At 41.4% G+C, this 18,472-nt stretch overlaps 1 protein-coding gene across 2 annotated transcripts in view; it reads right to left on the reverse strand.

The window, feature by feature from the left end:
• Window positions 1–18,472, reverse strand: part of LOC135518971 (PTB domain-containing engulfment adapter protein 1) — a 224,257-nt gene that overhangs the window by 116,646 nt on the left and 89,139 nt on the right. The window lies entirely within an intron of this gene.

The raw sequence follows: 18,472 nt of genomic DNA on the forward strand, positions 1-18,472 counted from the left end.
TTTTCAAAATATGCTTTTCAACCAAAGCTACACAAGCATTTGTGTAAGAGTATTGATAGCTAGCATAGCATTAGCCTAGCATTCAGCAGGCAACATTTTCACAAAAACAAGAAAAGCATTCAAATAAAATCATTTACCTTTTAAGAACTTCGGATGTTTTCAATGAGGAGACTCTCAGTTAGATAGCAAATGTTCAGTTTTTCCAAAAAGATTATTTGTGTAGGAGAAAGCGCTCCGTTTTGTTCATCACGTTTGGCTAAGAAAAAAAAAAATATATATTTAGTCATTACAACACCAAACTTTTTTTCCAAATTAACTCCATAATATCGACAGAAACATGGCAAACGTTGTTTAGAATCAATCCTCAAGGTGTTTTTCACATATCTATTCGATGATAAATCATTTGTGGCAGTTGCCTTTCTCCTCTGATGCAAATGTTAAAATGCACGCAGCTGGAGATTACGCAATAATTTCGACGGAGGACACCAAACGGGCAACTGGTAAATGTAGTCTCTTATGTTCAATCTTCCAATGACATGCCTACAAATACGTCACAATGCTGCAGACACCTTGGGGAAACGACAGAAAGTGTAGGCTCATTCCTGGCGCATTCACAGCCATATAAGGAGACATTGGAACACAGCACCTTCAAAATCTGGGCCATTTCCTGTTTGAAATTTCATCTTGGTTTCGCCTGTAGCATCAGTTCTGTGGCACTCACAGATAATATCTTTGCAGTTTTGGAAACGTCAGAGTGTTTTATTTCCAAAGCTGTCAATTATATGCATAGTCGAGCATCTTTTCGTGACAAAATATCTTGTTTAAAACGGGAATGTTTTTTTATCCAAAAATTAGAAGAGCGCCCCCTATATCGAAGAAGTTAAGCAATGGATTTTTTCTGGCTACTCTTCCGTAAAGCCCAGCTCTGTGGAGTGTACAGCTTAAAGTGGTCCTATGGACAGATTCTCCATTCTCCGCTGTGGACCTTTGTAGCTCCTTCAGGGTTATCTTTGGTCTCTTTGGTGCCTCTGATTAATGCCCTCTTTGCCTATATTTGGTGGGCGGCCCTCTCTTGGAAGGTTCGCTGTGGTGCCATATTCTTTCCATTTTTTAACAATGGATTTAATGGGATTTTCAAAGTTTCTGATATTTTTTGTAACCCAACCCTGATCTGTACTTCTCCGCAACTTTATCCCTGACCTGTTTGGAGAGCTCGTTGGTCTTCATGGTGCCGCTTGCTTAGTGGTGTTGCAGATTCTGGGGCCTTTCAGAAGAGGTTTATATATATTGAGATCATGTGACACTTATGTTGTACCAAGGTGGACTTTGTTGAACTAATAATATGATTTATGAAGGTAATTTGTTGCACCAGATCTTATTTAGGGGCTTCATAGCAAAGGGGTGAATAGAATTTTTCATGCATCTATGAAATTATTTGCCACAGATATAAAGCGCTCGTTAATAGGGTAGGGGGCACTATTTTCACCTCCGGATGAAAAGTGTGCCCAAAGTGTACTGCCTGCTACTCAGGCCCAGAAGCTAGGATATGCATATAATTGGTAGATTAGGATAGGAAACACTCTAAAGTTTCCAGAACTGTTAAAATAATGTCTGTGAGTATAACAGAACTGATTTGGATTGCAAAAACCTGAGAAAAATCCATACAGGAAGGATTTATTTTTTGTTGTTGTAGTTTTCTATTCAATGCCATTACAGTATCCCTTGACTTAGGACTCAAATTACAGTTCCTATGCCTTATGCCACTAGATGTCAACAGTCTTTAGAAATTGTTTCAGGCTTGTATTCTGAAAAATTTGGGAGTAAGACCACTCTGAATGACTGTACCCTAAAGTGTGACAGAGCTGTTCATGCGCAATCCCGAGAGCGCGCCTTTCTTGTGTACCTTTTATAGTGACGATGTTATTGTCCAGGTGAAATATAATCGATTATTTAGGCTAAAAAAAAACGAGGATTGAATATAAACATGGTGTGACATGTTTCTATGAACTTTACTGATACAATTTCGATTTTCTTTGTCTGCCTGTTGTGACTGCGTTTGAGCCTGTGGATTATTGAAGAAAAAGTGCGAACAAAATTGAGTTTTTTTGGATATAAAGAGAGACTTTATCGAACATAACAAACATTTATTGAGTAAATTAATGTCTTCTGAGTGCAACCATATGAAGATCATCAAAGGTAAGTGATTAATTTTATCTCTATTTCTGATTTGTGTAACTCTTCTACCTGGCTGGTTACTGTTTGTAATGATTTGTCTGCTGGGCGATGTTCTCAAATAATCGCATGGTATGCTTTCGCCGTAAAGCCTTTTTGAAATCTGACACCGTGGTTGGATTCACGAGAAGTTCATCTTTAAACCTATGTATAACACTTGTATGTTTTCTGAACATTTTATAATCAGTATTTCCGTTTTTGAATTTGGCGCTCTGCAATTTCACTGGATGTTGGTCAGGTGGGACGCTACCGTCCCACGTGCCGTAGAGAGGTAAATAGTTAGAAAAATGGCAAAGAGTGAGCCAGGGAAGCTATAGCAACAAAGTCCTGCAAGTTGAAAATGTCAGTGAAGACACCTGCCAGTTGGTCAGCACATACCCGGAGCACACGTCCTGGTTATTCGCCTGGCCCCGCAGCCTTGTGTATGTTGACCTGTTTAAGGTCTTACTCACATCGGCTACGGAGAGCTTGATCACACAGTCCTCCGGAACAGCTGATGCTCTCATGCATGCCTCAGTGTTGCTTGCCTCGAAGCGAGCATAGAAGTGATTTATCTCGTCTGGTAGGCTCGTGTCACTGGGCAGCTCGCGGCTGTGCTTCCCTTTGTAGTCTGTAACAGTTTGCAGTTAGTATACACTAATTGTGCTGAGAAATACTGTGGTGTCTATAAAAATATAACATTCCTAAACGAAATCAAAAGATTAGATATTAATTTGTGTTGAACGGGATGCCATGAGAGATTCTGATACATTTGGTTGACATTCATTCAGATAGTGCAATGAAGAGCTAATCTGGCAGCCTTGTTTTTAGAGTGCTTTTACAAATCAAATCAAAGTGTATTGGTTGTGTATACAGATTTGCAGATGTTATAGCAGGTGCAGCGGAATGCTTGCCTTTCGAGCTCCCTTCAGTGCCGTATTACTAACTGCTAAGCACAATACACACATAATCCAGAAAATAATCAAAATCAGTTATATAGGATGAGCCATGACTAGAATATAGTATATACATATAAAGTGAGTAAAACAGAATGTATACATTAATGAAGTGACCAGTGTTCAATGACTATGTACATAGAGCAAGGGTCTTTAAGCTGCAGGGTAGAGTACCGGGTTTGCTATAGAATGTTGGTTATGTATTACCCGAGAATGTCCGTTATTCCAGGGGACGATTCGGAAGGAATTAGTAGTGTCTCCATAATGTTTAAATTGAGGATATTTCAGTCATCTGCCGTAGAAGACGTCTGAAATGCCCCCGGCCTTCAGATGTGAGCTAAACAACGCACTTGCACTTGATATGCATTTTTGGGATATGAATGAGAACGTGAACTTGTCATTTCCAAACGTTTAGCTCAGTTGTATGCTGCTTTGATATCTATTAACAGAAAGGGTTGCATTAAATATGCGCAATCTTTTTTAGTGATGCCGATGTTCAATTAATTTAGCACACATTGTATTAACAAAAGCATTCACCTTGAAGGTTGATACATACTGGCCCTTCATATATAGTCTATGTATATACAGTATAAACATATCCAGGTGTTAGAATGGCCAAGTCAAAGTCCAGACCTGAATCCAATCGAGAATCTGTGGAAAGAACTGAAAACTGCTGTTCACAAATGCTCTACATCCAACCTCACTGATCTCGAGCTGTTTTGCAAGGAGGAATGGGAAAAAATTTCAGTCTCTCGATGTGCAAAACTGATAGAGACATACCCCAAGCGACTTACAGCTGTAATCGCAGCAAAAGGTGGCGCAACAAAGTATTAACTTAAGGGGGCTGAATAATTTTGCACGCCCAATTTAGTTTTTGATTTGTTAAAAAACTTTGAAATATCCAATAAATGTCGTTCCACTTCATGATTGTGTCCCACTTGTTGTTGATTCTTCACAAAAAAATACAGTTTTATATCTTTATGTTTGAAGCCTGAAATGTGGCAAAAGGCCGCAAAGTTCAAGGGGGCCGAATACTTTCGCAAGGCACTGTAGGCTTTGAGCAGCACTTTGTTCAATTTATCTATGTTTTATTGTTTTCTTGCTCAAACCGCAAGCAACACCTGTCAAACTCAGACATTTCTCTCAATACACAGGGATGTCGATTCGCACGGGACTAGTATTATCAGAGGACTTTTGAGTGTGCCAAAGTGTTTAAATGACTGACATGGCAGATTCGGACAGGACTAAAATTACAGATGTGGTGTTTTGTGCTCGTACACATAATGACTTTAGCAGACCTCCCACAGTAAAACTAATCCCGTCCGAATAGGGTTTAAGGTTCAGGGTAGGGTATTGGGCGGAGGCTGGCTAGTGATGACTGTTTAACACTAATGGAATCTGTTAAATGTATCAAACAACGTACCTCTTGTGAGAAAGACGTATGAGACATGTTTGCAATAAACATCACAGAAAGACGCAACATATACGACATAGATCTGTTGTCTTGATATACCAACATACATTATGCAAGGCCTGAGGTAGTTTGAGATGAGAACAGGAGGAAGCCTTTAATAAGGTTAAACTGTAATTGCCTATTAACATTCTGTATTATGTCATGTTTCGTGTTTTGTGTGGACCCCATAATAAAATACCAAATACCAAACAAACATGATCAATTATTCAAGTTAAAATGATGTGCATTGTTTAGGCAGAAGTGTGCATATAATCATCATAAATGATCTTATCAGCATAACCTCCACTGTTAAGATAGCCTTTGGAGGTTATGAACATTTAGCCTTAAAGGCCCTCTTCAATTAAGTATTAACCTTCTACAGACCATATCTCATAGAAAAGGCTTGAAAAGAGGCCCTCAGCCTTGCAGCTGAATCATTGCAGCTACATTCATAGGCAAAACAAAGCGGTTATTCAACAGCAAGAAGGGATATGAATGGATCACAAAGCTTTCGTTGTAATTGGGCACTGTATGAGAACATGGGTAGCACTTTATTTGACGGGTACTGTTACCCTATTCATCTAATATTTCCTAGGAAATGACGTAGGAATAATGGGTCATTTCTGGTACTTCACAGAACGAATGGTAACTATCCTAACAGCAACACATTTCTGGCACTTCACAGAATGAATGGTAACTATCCAAACAGCAACACATTTCTGGTACTTCACAGAACAAATGGTAACTATCGTAACAGCAACACATTTCTGGTACTTCACAGAACAAATGGTAACTATCGTAACAGCAACACATTTCTGTCACTTCACAGAACAAATGGTAACTATCCTACCAGCAACACATTTCTGGTACTTCACAGAACAAATGGTAACTATCGTAACAGCAACACATTTCTGGTACTTCACAGAACAAATGGTAACTATCCTAACAGCAACACATTTCTGGTACTTCACAGAACAAATGGTAACTATCGTAACAGCAACACATTTCTGGTACTTCACAGAACAAATGGTAACTATCGTAACAGCAACACATTTCTGGTACTTCACAGAACAAACAGTAAATATCCAAACAGGAACACATTTCTGGTACTTCACAGAACAAATGGTAACTATCCAAACAGCAACACATTTCTCAGTAAACACTTCATAATTGAGCATCACAGTCAATCCAATAGCTGTCAGTAAATGATGAAAAGATGGTTTGTACTGCAGTCAGCCTAGGACAAACCCAGAACAATGTCTATGGGGGCTTTCTCTGAACACACACACACACACACCAGTTCAGAGTTCTCAAACTGGGTCCGCAGCAAGATCTCAAAATACAGCATATATATACACAGTGCATTCGGAAAGTATTCAGACCCCTTGACCTTTTCCACATTTGTTGCAGAAGTTACAGAATTATTCTAAAACGTATAAATCTACACACAATACTCCATAATGACAAAGCAAAAATATGTTTATAGATTTTTTCAAATGTATATATTTAAAAAAAAAAAAAGAATATCACATGTACATGAGTATTCAGACCCTTTACTCAGTATTTTGTTGAAGCACCTTTGGCAACGATTACATCATCGAGTCTTCTTGGTTACGCTACAAGTTTGATACACCTGTTGTCACAACTTCCGCCGAAGTTGGTGCCTCTCCTTGTTCGGGCGGCGTTCGGTGGTCGACGTCACCGGTTTTCTAACTGCCACCGATCTACGTTTCATTGTCCATTTGTTTTGTCTTTATTGCACACACCTGGTTTCCATTACATTATTATTTAACCCCTATTTAACCCTCTGGTTCCCACATGGTTTTGTGCATGTTTGTTCTGTGTTAAGCAGTCACTACTATTTTGTGAGCTGGTTTGTTTTCCCTGCGTGGAATTTATTTTGTTGTCCTCTTGAGTAAAAGTCTGTTATTACTCATCCTCTGTGTCCTGCGCCTGACTCCGTCCCATCTGCTGCACATCGACCCTTTACACATGTATTTGGGGAGTTTCTCCCTTTCTTCTCTGCAGATCCTCTCAAGCTCTGTGAGGTTCGATAGGGAGCGTCACTTGTCGTGGCTGAATCAGAATTAGTTAGGTAACATTGATAAATACAATGTTTTATTTACATAATAATGCTTATGTGAGATATTTGTCATTAGGATGTTTTCTTTTGGATAATACTGTTGGCAGTTGCATTTTCCTCTCTCTTCTCCCAGGGCTTAGTCACGAGGGGCCCAGAGAGGGGAGAGGTCAGGCTTGTCTTCATATGTCAATATATCTGTTAAACCATGTGATGCTATGAAGAATATCAGAAGGGGTTGAGGATAGAATGGAGGCTTTTCTTCTTATGGGAATGTGTCTCTAACTATTGTATGTCCCCTCTGAGGTTGCCCTTATCTTGATCTAGTATATGACCTAAGAGGCTCACTGTCTCGGTGAGCTTGTCCAGGAGGGGGTGTATTTGAGATGGAAGTATCTAGAATTTACAATTGATATATGCCATTGGATGGGGTAATGTTTTGGTCCTTAAGTGGTACCAAGAACGAGATAAGAACCTTGTCTAAGAGAGCAAACTGAACAATAATTTATAGCTAATGCTGTCTGGCTATGGGATACTCCTCTCTCAAGTAAAGTCTTCCTTTGTAATGTTCCTAAGATCTGTTTTTTTATCATGTGAGTTGAGATGGGTGTGTCTTGGCTGTAAATTATACTAAGAACTGTTTTGTAGGCACTCTCAGAGAATTCATTTATAGACACTGAATTAATCGGAGAGTCACAGGGCTATGGTGAAGCTCATATATAATTAAAGATGGACTTTATAATATACTCTGACTTGTGTGTAGTTTGTCTCTCAATGTTTAGTAATACAGGAAATTACCACGACACACCGCACAGCTATTTTTAGGTCTCACAAGAGATGGCTGGGCAACTCAAAGACATTCAAAGACTTGTCCCGAAGCCACTCCCGCATTGTCTTGGCTGTGTGCTTAGGGTTGTAAGGGAATACCCCACTGAAATGGACAAAAATGAATGGGAAACCATTGGCATAGTACAAACCATGTACACGATGGACAATACCACCCAAATCGGCGTTGATTCATGCAAATAGTTTGGCAAATGCCATATGGCAATTGCCAGTTGTAACACTTCAAAAATCCAACAGGTGGCGTGTGCGCTCCACTGTGGTTTTTCATATAGGAAATGGACCCCAAGTTAACATCCAAAAGCCAAATTTTGAAAAAATGAATTTTTTGTCAAAAACTTATCACCCCTTAAAAAAGTGCTTTCTGGACCGTTTTTCGAAATTCTTTTGCTTTTTTGTCAATTACACATGTGTAAGAACTGTATGAATATACTTTTGTCGAATTTTATTATCATATTTTTTTTTTCTTTTTACTTGCGCATTATTGCATATGTTTTCTCCATTTGCCAATATGATTTCATAGGAAGTCAGAAGTCAAAAGTCAATAATTGCAAAATTTCATAAAAAACTTCACACACCCCTAAAAAAGTGCTTTCTGGACCGTTTTTCGAAATTCTTTAAAATTTTGTGTCAATTACACACGTATAAGAACTGTATCAACATACTTTAGTCATATTTTATTATCATAATTTATTTTGTATTTTTTTACTTGTGCATAAGGCATATGTTTTGTGGGGGCCAAATGTCATAAGAAATTTGACATGCTCAAAAATCCTGCAGAAATGCAAAATTGACTGGCCTGATGAACTCGGGATGGCCGGGCAGTGATTGTTATTCCTTTCAATCACTCGTGGTGTTGATTTCATCATGTCCATTTGTTTATGTTTTCTCACTTTTGCAAAGTCACTGTGCATTTGCAATATGGTTAACTGGGCATTCAACATCACGAATTTGTCATGCTATAAAAATCGTGCAGGAATGCCAAATTGACTGGCCCGATGAACTCGGGATGGCTGGGCAGTGATTCTGGTACCTCTCCATCGCTCGTTTGGGTTGATTTCAGAATGTCACTTTTGGTGATGGTACCTCACTGTTAAAACATATTGCAAATGTTTTCTCACTTTTGCAAAGTCACTGAAATTCATGCAGGAATGCAAAATTGACTGTCCCGATGAACTCGGGATGGCTGGGCAGTGATTCTGGTACCTCTCCATCGCTCGTTAGGGTTGATTTCAGAATGTCCATTTGTTTATGTTTTCTCACTCTTGCAAAGTCACTGTGCATTTGCAATATGGTTAACTGGGCATTCAACATCACGAATTTGTCATGCTATAAAAATCGTGCAGGAATGCCAAATTGACTGGCCCGATGAACTCGGGATGGCTGGGCAGTGATTCTGGTACCTCTCCATCGCTCGTTTGGGTTGATTTCAGAATGTCACTTTTGGTGATGGTACCTCACTGTTAAAACATATTGCAAATGTTTTCTCACTTTTGCAAAGTCACTGAAATTCATGCAGGAATGCAAAATTGACTGTCCCGATGAACTCGGGATGGCTGGGCAGTGATTCTGGTACCTCTCCATCGCTCGTTAGGGTTGATTTCAGAATGTCCATTTGTTTATGTTTTCTCACTCTTGCAAAGTCACTGTGCATTTGCAATATGGTTAACTGGGCTTTCACCATCTCGAATTTTTCATGCTATAAAAATTGTGCAGGAATGCCAAATTGACTGGCCCGATGAACTCGGGATGGCTGGGCAGTGATTCTGGTACCTCTCCATCGCTCGTTAGGGTTGATTTCAGAATGTCACTTTTGGTGATGGTACCTCACTGTTAAAACATATTGCAAATGTTTTCTCACTTTCGCAAAGTCACTGTGCATTTGCAATATGGTTAACTGGGCATTCACCATCTCGAATTTGTCATGCTATAAAAATTGTGCAGGAATGCCAAATTGACTGGCCCGATGAACTCGGGATGGCTGGGCAGTGATTCTGGTACCTCTCCATCGCTCGTTAGGGTTGATTTCAGAATGTCACTTTTGGTGATGGTACCTCACTGTTAAAACATATTGCAAATGTTTTCTCACTTTCGCAAAGTCACTGTGCATTTGCAATATGGTTAACTGGGCATTCACCATCTCGAATTTGTCATGCTATAAAAATTGTGCAGGAATGCCAAATTGACTGGCCCGATGAACTCGGGATGGCTGGGCAGTGATTCTGGTACCTCTCCATCGCTCGTTAGGGTTGATTTCAGAATGTCACTTTTGGTGATGGTACCTCACTGTTAAAAAATATTGCAAATGTTTTCTCACTTTCGCAAAGTCACTGTGCATTTGCAATATGGTTAACTGGGCATTCACCATCTCGAATTTGTCATGCTATAAAAATTGTGCAGGAATGCCAAATTGACTGGCCCGATGAACTCGGGATGGCTGGGCAGTGATTCTGGTACCTCTCCATCGCTCGTTAGGGTTGATTTCAGAATGTCACTTTTGGTGATGGTACCTCACCATTTAAACATATTGCAAATGGACAAGAGTCACCAGCAAGTCACCGTCCATCAGTCAATTTGATATCATTCTGACACCAAACTGATACAAACTGACACCAAACCCACTTTTCCCAACTCGTTTAGGAGCCAAGTATCACATACTTCAGAGCTGGCCCAAAATTCACAACGCCTTCGGTTCAAACCATAAAAAAAACATAAAACACGTAGTTACGTTCTAGCTACGGGTCCAGTTCGGACGTTATGTGTAGTCCTATGTGAGGCGACCCCGAATCCCGAGTTTCGGCTCGATAGGTCCTTCAGTGCCCGAGTAAAACCCTAATTAGTGCTGAAAATCCACTTTTTTCCATGCCTTGCTATGGGGTCCTTGAATGAGCTATCAGACAGAAACGTTGGGGTCCGTGTCTATGGGCCGAGCCGGTTTCAATGCACCTAGTCTTGTGTCTCTGAGACTTTTCTAAATGTCGCCATTTTAGTAGTGGTCAAAATGAATTGAAGTCATTGCAAATGTACAAGGCTGTTTCTCGGTCTGAGAACCTTCTAGAGCCACCTAACTCACCACGCACTATCGACCTGAGGTCTAGAACAAGTTTCTAAAGTTTCGGAACTCTAGGTCTGACGGTTCTTTTTTAGCTCGAACAAAGCTAACTATTGGAGGCTACTGTCAGTCTCTACGCACCCCAATACGTCCCTCCTTCCAAGTTGTGTATCTGTGTGATTTAGTTTTCCTTTGAATTTTTATGGGAGAAATGACTGATTTACAGTTCATGGGGGTTGCCTAATCACACATATGAAGTTTTGGAAAGATCTGATTTTTTTAACCCCTCGAAACAGCCCATGAGACACCAATTATGGCACTTCCGGTTGGCACAGGAAGCTATAACTCAACACACATCCTCATTGGGGTATTCTATTACAGGATCCTGAGTTTTAAGTCTTTACCATAAAAACTGACTGATTTACACAGGGTTGAATGCACTATGTCTATCAAACTGCAGGCAGGTTATGGGTATACACTTTTAGGGCGATTTTAACCACTTCCGGTTGGTCCAGGAAGCTTAGAATCGACACAGGTAGACCTTATAGTGGCCTGATGGACTGGTACTGAAGACAGGTTCATAAGGCATTCATAACCCATATAGGCTCCAGGTTGAATTTAGGGGAGCAGGCAATGTATTCCTATGGGGAGAGAAGTCAATGCAAACTGTTTGATGTAAACACCTTCTTTTAACTGTGAAGGGTTAATGCCACACAGTCAAGGCTTAGGCTTGCACAGTTCGGGAGGACCTTAGGAACATTCCTGTGTTTGAATTGTCCTTCTAAACCTAACGGTTCCGCCGCTGTCACCCAAAATCAAATGACGTTGTGGTGCAGGCTTCATTTTGGGCCTACTTTTCTCATGGTCGCTGCGCTTAGACCAAGCGAGCTACGGTCAAGCGGGATATCTCGTTGAACTCGGCACGGCCTTGGGATTATGTTTATGCCATTGCCTGCTCTCTGTGTCTTTAAACACCGCGCTTTGTCACTCCATCCTTGCTGTGTGTGTGTGAGAGAGCTTTTCTTTGACATCTGTTGGGAGAAATGACTGATTTTACAGTTCAGGAGGGTTGCCTAATCACACATATGAAGTTTTGAAAAGATCTGACCTTTTTAACCCTTGGATACAGCCACTATGACACCATTTAAGGCACTTCCTGTTGGCACAGGAAGCTATAAATAAACTCATATCCTCATTGGGGTATGCCTTTACAGAATCCTGAGTTCTAAGTCTTTACGTTAAGAACTGAGTTATTTACGGAGGGTTTAGTGTGTTATTTCAGAAATTCATAGAAAATCATAGAAATCTCGCAGAGCTCCGCAGCACACTTTAAAAATATTCGTATGAACACCCTGCAACTGGATCTGTAACTGTTGAAAAAAAAACACCTATATTTGAACATCACAAATCTGTCATTGTACGATTTCTCTTAAATGACGATAGATAAATGGCTGATTTTTTTGTTATTGACACCGGAGGCTCCTTGACTTTGACGTGAAAAAATAATTTCTCTATTTTCATTTTGGACCTTTAATCCCAGAAAAATGGCCATAACTCAAAAACCGTTGAGGCCTAGACGCCATCTTGTTCGGGGCCAACTGCCCATTATGCCAAACCTATGCTCACCAAGTTTCGGCTTCGAAATATTTTCAGTTTTCGAGATAAGGCCCGTCGTGATTCGTGATGTTTTGTCAAATTGCAGTATGATTGCTTATGCCCTCTTGTGGGATTTTCCGGGATAGCGGAAAAATGACCAAAATTTGATTATTTTATAAAACGAAAACCGAATGTCCGACAAAGTTCATTTGATGACTTCCCGGTAGGTCTGGCCCTGCCGCTCGGCCCGACGCCGTCCCCGAATTTAACAAATGTTTTCGGACGTCTAGTAAGGGACGGTACATTTGCAATATGGACTTTCTCACTAACCATACAGAAAATGTCGAAATGTTCCCTTAAGGTATGTTATCCTGTTGGAAGGTGAACCTTCACCCCAGTCTGAGGTCCTGAGCGCTCTGGAGCAGGTTTTTATCAAGGATCTCTCTGTACGTTGTTCCGTTCATCTTTCCTTCGATCCTGACAAATCACCCAGTCCCTGCTGCTGAAGAATATCCCCACAGCATGATTCTGCCACGACCATGCTTCACCGTAGGGATGGTATTGGTTAGGTGATGAGCTGTGCCTTGTTTCCTCCAGATGTGATGCTTGGCATTCAGGTCAAATAGTTCAGTCTTGGTTTCATCAAACAAGAAAATCTTGTTTCTCATTGTCTGAGAGTACTTTAGGTGCCTTGTGACAAATTCCAAGTGGGCTGTAATGTGTCTTTTACAAAAGAGTGGCTTTCAACTGGCCACTCTAACATAAAGGCCTGATTGATGGAGTGCTGCAGAGATGGTTGTCCTTCCAGAAGGTTCTCCTGTCTCCACAGAGGAACTCTGGAGCTCTGTCAGAGTGACCATCGGGTTCTTGTTTATCTCCCCGTCTTGGTTGTTCCAACCTTTGTCCATTTATGAATGATGGAGACCACTGTGTTCTTGGGGACCTTCAATGCTGCAGAAGTTTTTTGTTACCCTTCCCCAGATCTGTGCCTCGACACGAGCCCTACAGACAATTCCCTCAACCTCATGGCTTGGTTTTTGTTCTGACATGCACTGTCAACTGTGGAACCTTATATGGACACGTCTGCATTTCCAAATCATGTCCAATCAATTGAATTAGCAAAGGTGAACTCCAATCAAGTTGTAGCAACATCTCAAGGATGATCAATGGAAACAGGATGCAGTCTCATAGTAAAGGGTCTGAATATTTATGTAAATATGTTGTTGTTTTTTTTAGAAATTTGCCAACATTTTTAAAAACCTGTTTAAAATAATTTAATCCATTTTAGAATAAGGCTGTAACGTAACAAACAAAATGTGGAAAAAGTGAAGGAGTCTGAATACTTTCCGAATGTACTGTATACCATAAGACAAATATCTATATAAATGTGCTACCTTTTCATTCAAAATCTTCCTCTTGAGCAACCATTTCTGGTTGAACCGCACATAGATGGACCCATAGAGATGTATAGACAGCCCTCTTGCCACGAGACAGTGATGCGCTCTACAGGCTTTGCTATCACAGAAGCGATCGATGTTAAAGTTCAGAAGTGCGCCCTCTATACATTGTTATGGACAGCAGCTGTAATGACATTTTTCCAAACATCTTTTTCCAATCGCTTGAGAACTAAATGAGGAAATGAGTTGAGATTGGACCATGGAAACACACACAGAGTAGAGATATGATTCTGAATGTAACGACAGGTTACTTGACAAAATAACTATTTTTTTTATTTTACTTAACTCGGCAAGTCAGTTAAGAACAAATTCTTATTTTCAATGATGGCCTAGGAACAGTGGGTTAACTGCCTGTTCAGGGGCAGAACAACAGATTTGTACCTTGTCAGCTCGGGGATTCAAACTTGCAACATTTCGGTTACTAGCCCAAAGCTCTAACCACTAGGCTACCTGCCGCCCCTATAATTATATTACTCAGTTTTAAAAAGTAACCAGTCACTTTTCTTACGTATTACCCTTAACACTGTTGACGACACAGCTGCTGTTCGTTGGTTGGTTGGTTGTCTGATTGCATCGACCAACTCATGGACTGTGAGGAAATCCAGTGTCTAATTGTGGCGCTAACAGTCTAGGTCTAGGAATTAGCTCTTTGTGCAGGTGCTAGATACAGACCTGGAAGGTTCCTCCTCAGAGATTGTGTTCAGGCAAGCCTTAGCTGACAGTCTCTGTTGTCATAGATCACTCTGGCTGAGATAGCACCCTGGGGTGGATTTACAAACTAAATTCGCAGTGAATTATATGTCCCCGAGCATTCCTTCTTTGCCGTTCCCCATAAAGATGCAATACTCGCCGAAGAACCCATTGAGAAGCCAATTTCATACTGCAACATCTTGTTACATTCCCCAACAAGAAACAAGAAAGTGTCGCTCAAACAGAAGGGGAAACAACCAAAAGTCACTAACAACAACCAAAAGGAAACAAGTGTGGTTCTAGGAGGGATTCTCAAAGACATTCATGGGGGTGTCCACTGAAAGTTGACGAGCAACAAGAAAGTGTGACTTAAGACACCCACCATGAGTGCCCACTAAATTTAAAGGGGAAAACCAAGATAAAAAACACACCAGACAATACGGAGTCAAAAAATAAATGGAGCAAACCAAAACCAAGGAGATACAAGTCAGAAAAGCTTATTCGACTTAAAGGAGCCAAGCTACAGCGGTGCAGTTCTTTCAACATCACTCATGCCAACTGGAGCACAGGTGAAACACCTACTGACTAAAGAGATGACAAGCCAGCACAGGTGTAACACATACTAACTAACGAGGTGACACCAACCAGTGAGCCCAACGAGTCCAACTGCAAAATATAAATGGAAAAACCTGTAACAATCTCAAACCTCTCAAGGTGACTATGTCAAAAAAAGTGACCCAGTACATAAGTACACATAACTTATATAGCATTAATTCTCTATTGCTACCCTGTGTTTGCCTAATCTTTTTCAAGCCATTTTCCTAGTGTATGGAAACCATGTGTTTAATGTATTTGATACCATTCCACGTATTCTGCTCCAGCCATTACCACAAACCCTTCCTCCCCAATTAAGACGCCACCAACCTCCTGTGATATAGAGAGCATAGAAGTTGTGATTTTAAACTGAAAACATCTGCTTGGCCCCCTGGTGGCCAATTTAAAACAACATTGGAGTATATAAATCAAATGTGTTTTGACAGATGAACAATCTGTTTAATTTATCATTTCTGGCTTAATTGCATATCTTTGGCAGCAGCAGGTGGTTCTATTCATGACAGTAATGCTCAGTTGAATTGAAGTGTGTATGTGTGAGAGAGAGAGAGAGAGAGAGAGAGAGAGAGAGAGAGAGAGAGAGAGAGAGAGAGAGAGAGAAATTCCTACAGTATACTACTTGGATTGTGGTAAGAAATGGGGACCAACATTCAGTGACAATTTAGTTTGTAATTCCACTCCAGGAGGCTATCTCAGCCAGGGTGACGTCTGGCCACAGAGACTGTCAGCTAAGGCTTGGCTGAGCACAATGTCAGAGGAGGAACCGTCCAGGTCTGTATCTTTCCCCTGCACAAAGAGCTAACTCCCAGACTGTTAGCGCAACAATTACACACTGGATTTCCTCACAGACCTTGAGTTGGTCAGATGCAATCAGACAACCATTTCACCCTGTCCCTCAGACAGACTGGAGCTATCTCTGAGTCAGGGGGGAATAAATAACAACAATGCTGTTGTGCAAAAATGTGATTTTACAAGGGCCTACGTTTGAAAATGTTACGTTAGCAATGTCGCCTACGAAGTGATTTAAGATTTAAGATAAGACCGTTTTGAAAGGCTTTTCTTTCTGGAAACTTCATGCATGAGAGCATCAGCTGTTCCGGAGGACTGCGTGATCAAGCTCTCCGTAAGACCTTTAAACAGGTCAACATACACAAGGCTGTGGGGCCAGGCGGATTACCAGGACATGTGCTCTGGGCATGTGCTGACCAACTGGCAGGTGTCTTCGCTGACATTTTCAACATGTCCCTGATTGAGTCTGTAATACCAGCATGCTTCAAACAGACCACCATAGTACCTGTGCCCAAGAACACAAAGGCAACCTGCCTAAATGACTACAGACCCATAGCCCTCACGTCCGTAGCCATGAAGTGCTTTGAAACGCTAGTAATGGCTCACATCAACACCATTATCCCAGAAACTAGACCCACTAGACCTAGACCCACTCCAATTTGCATACCGCCCAAACAGATCCACAAATGATGCAATCTCTATTGCACTCCACACTGCCCTTTCCCACCTGGACAAAAGGAACACCTATGTGAGAATGCTGTTCATTGACTACAGCTCAGCGTTCAACACCATAGTACCCTCAAAGCTCATCACTAGGCTAAGGATCCTGGAACTAAACACCTCCCTCTGCAACTGGATCCTGGACTTCCTGACAGGCCACCCCCAGGTGGTGAGGGTAGGGAGCAACACATCTGCCACGCTGATCCTCAACAGTGGAGCTCCCCAGGGGTGTGTGCTCAGTCCCCTCCGGTACTCCCTCTTCACCCACGACTGCATGGCCAGGCACGACTCCGACACCATCATTAAGTTTGCTAACGACAGAACAGTGGTAGGCCTGATCACCAACAACGACGAGACAGCCTATGGGGAGGAGGTCAGAGACCTGGCCGGGCGGTGACAGAATAACAACCCATCCCTCAATGTAACCAAGACTAAGGAGATGATTGTGGACTACAGGAAAAGTAGCACCGAGCACGTCCCCATTCTCATCGACGGGTCTGTAATGGAGCAGGTTGAGAGCTTCAAATTCCTTGGTGTCCACATCAACAACAAACTAGATTGGACCAAACACACCAAGACAGTCGTGAAGAGGGCACGACAAAGCTTATTCCCCCCCAGGAAACGAAAAAGATTTGGCATGGGTCCTGAGATCCTAAAAAGGTTCTACAGCTGCAACATCGAGAGCATCCTCCTGACTGATTACATCACTGCCTGGAACAGCAATTGCTTGGCCTCCGACCGCAAGAGACTTCAGAGGGTAGTGCGTACGGCCCAGTACATCACTGGGGTAAAGCTGCCTGCCATCCAGGACCTCTACACCAGGCGGTGTCAGAAGAAGGCCCTAAAAATGTTCAAAGCCACCCCAGTCATAGACTGTCCTCTCTACTAACGCATGGCAAGCGGTACCGGAGTGCCAAGTGTAGGACAAAAAGGCTTCTCAACAGTTTTTACCCCCAAGCCATAAGACTCCTGAACAGGTAACCTGTGGTTACCCGGACTATTTGCATTGTGTGCCCCCCCTCCCCCAACCCCTCTTTTACGCTGCTGCTACTCTCTGGTTATCTTATATGCATAGTCACTTTAACTATACCTACATGTACATACTACCTCAATAAGTCTGACTAACAGGTGTCTGTATATAGCCTTGCTACTCTTTTTTCAAATGTCTTTCTACTGTTGTATTATTTCTTTACTTACCCACACACACACACACACATATGCCTTTTTTTGGCACCATTGGCTAGAGCCTGTAAGTAAGCATTTCACTGTAAGGTTTACACCTGTTGTATTCGGCGCACATGACAAATAAACTTTGATTTGATTTGATACTAGCAACAAACATCACCACCAAACCAGACAGGCAAATACAGGGCATCTGATACCACCTATGCCAAGGACAAATCTCCTCAAATCTACAGTTTTATACAGAGCCATCACTGAATGAAATTATTTACCAACTCACATTTCTCAAGCAAAAAGTGCATCTACCTCAAGAAAACATTAAAATAATATTGTGAAGGACCATATGACTAGACAGGCACTATAGAACATCTGATGTGAAGGACCATATGACTAGACAGGCACTATAGAACATCTAATGTGAAGGACCATATGACTAGACAGGCACTATAGAACATCTACTGTGAAGGACCATATGACTAGACAGGCACTATAGAACATCTACTGTGAAGAACCATATGACTAGACAGGCACTATAGAACATCTACTGTGAAGAACCATATAACTAGACAGGCACTATAGAACATCTAATGTGAAGGACCATATGACTAGACAGGCACTATAGAACGTCTAATGTGAAGGACCATATGACTAGACAGGCACTATAGAACATCTAATGTGAAGGACCATATGACTAGACAGGCACTATAGAACATCTACTGTGAAGGACCATATGACTAGACAGGCACTATAGAACATCTAATGTGAAGGATCATATGACTAGACAGGCACTATAGAACATCTAATGTGAAGGACCATATGACTAGACATGCA

This window comes from Oncorhynchus masou, chromosome 29 (genome assembly GCF_036934945.1).
Source record: "Oncorhynchus masou masou isolate Uvic2021 chromosome 29, UVic_Omas_1.1, whole genome shotgun sequence".
In the NCBI taxonomy this organism is placed as follows: Eukaryota; Metazoa; Chordata; class Actinopteri; order Salmoniformes; family Salmonidae; genus Oncorhynchus; species Oncorhynchus masou.